General features: G+C 39.4%; 1 long non-coding RNA gene across 1 annotated transcript; it reads right to left on the minus strand.

Annotated features, from left to right (window-relative positions):
• Positions 1 to 202: 202 nt before the first annotated feature.
• On the minus strand, positions 203 to 1273 carry LOC136803655 (uncharacterized). The gene is made up of 3 exons (XR_010846178.1): positions 1105 to 1273; positions 790 to 903; positions 203 to 479 (listed from the first exon to the last, which is right to left on the minus strand). It is a non-coding gene; the product is annotated as an uncharacterized lncRNA (long non-coding RNA).
• Between the last annotated feature and the right edge of the window lie 521 nt (positions 1274 to 1794).

Genomic DNA, 1794 nt, shown 5'->3' on the forward strand with positions numbered 1-1794 from the left:
ACAGCGAACAAGGTGATTAGTTTTTACAATGCCAACGAAACTCCTACAAAATGAAGATGTATCTCTAGTAAGCTTAATGTTTAGTCTATGTATTCATCTAGCTTACTAAGGCAATAAATTCTTAATTTTCCTTACTTCACAACAACAAAAGACCCTGACACGCAAAAAATTCAAATTCATCATTGGAATATCAAACCTTCAGTTTCCTTTCCATCAACAATCGGAACAATATAACACTGAACCATGGACGCTATATGGCGTTGGTTGTCCGTCTGCTCGGTTAGCCACTTCATGTAATTGGAAGACGTTGCCTCTCCTGGGTCTGTAGCTTTGAATGATACTATCGATTTGTCAAGAAAAGCGAAGAGAATTGACACCAGGAGCGGCCACGTCTTGTGGTGATCTTTGCATTTGAACATCATATTCAACGCGTTGTCCATTTTGAAACCCAATTCGTCACAAATGCGTAGACCAAATATCTAACGAGACAATTTTGCAGCGTACCCACATGAGGTCCGAATTGCACAGAAATGAAACAAAAAGACCATAAGTGGAGCCTATTTGTTAAGCGTATTAAATTTCATTGATTCAGTGGATCGTACAAGAAGAAAAGATTGGGGTACCTGGCTGGCCACCGTGTTCTCGTTTGCCTATGATGTGACCAACGGCCTAAACCCATACTAAAACGAATCATTACCCACATCGAATTTTCGGAGTTGACTTTGTAGGAGATAATTTACCTTTGCGAGAGACTGAATTTTATTAAGCGACATAGTAATAAGTACCTACCAATTAAGTTTGAAGAAAGCCTTGCAAATGTTGAACCCCAGCTAGTGGAATAATCCAGTCGAACTCCTTCACAACAGTGATGTTTCTACAAAACGTAAACGCATCAACTCCACCCTATAAAATATAGTAGAAGAGGGCTATAGAATTATGATCAGTAAGTTAAATTCAAGCGACATTCTTCAAGACACCAAATAAAAAAAATTACCAAATTTTCCAAAATTTTAGGCTTGTAAAAACTTCCTAAAATTAATCTGATTACAGTAATTTTACACAATTTACAAACTAAAATAATATACAGAGAAAATTATTACAAACCAAGAAATCTTTGTCATTTTCACAATAACATGCCGTGCAGTATTTGACTGTGCGTGAGTGTTTGATCAGACCAGCTCAATTTTCAACGGATCGTTTGTTTCTCTGCTTTCGTTAAAACGTTTGAATCTCGTTTCAACGAATTCCAAACGCAGTGCTCTATACACACTCTCTTCGTATGGTGTTATTGGAATGTCCTTTACGACCGATCTTTTGGGGAACCAGACCGCGAATGATACGTGTCATTAAACTGGAGATTGGTGCCAGCACGAAGTATGTTTAAAGGTGATTTGTGATGACACTGACCGGCGTTGAATTGGCTTCTAGATGCAAATTTTTGCCAATGATTTGGAGGTTGTCCGCAGCATATGTCATGTCAACATCCGGTATGACTGGCACAGCCTGCGTGGCCTTGTTGATCCATGTAGCCAAATGGGTGTAACCTCCAACGGGTGTCAAATTTCCAAACATTGAACACAACATTTTTGAACGTGTCATGTGAGTGGACAAAGGCAACACAAGGCGTTTGTCGCGCGCACCGTATATCAATTCGATTTGGAAGACAGCTTCTTTTGCCTTTAAGAAGCTACTTCCTGGATGTTGATTTGGTGTACTCCTGTACAGATTTTGGTCGGGCGCTTAACCAAGTAGTTGGATTATATCGTGTCAGCTCGAACTCGAACTTTAAGTGTT

This window comes from Clytia hemisphaerica, unplaced genomic scaffold, assembly GCF_902728285.1.
Source record: "Clytia hemisphaerica strain Z4C2 unplaced genomic scaffold, Clytia hemisphaerica genome assembly, whole genome shotgun sequence".
Lineage (NCBI taxonomy): Eukaryota > Metazoa > Cnidaria > Hydrozoa > Leptothecata > Clytiidae > Clytia > Clytia hemisphaerica.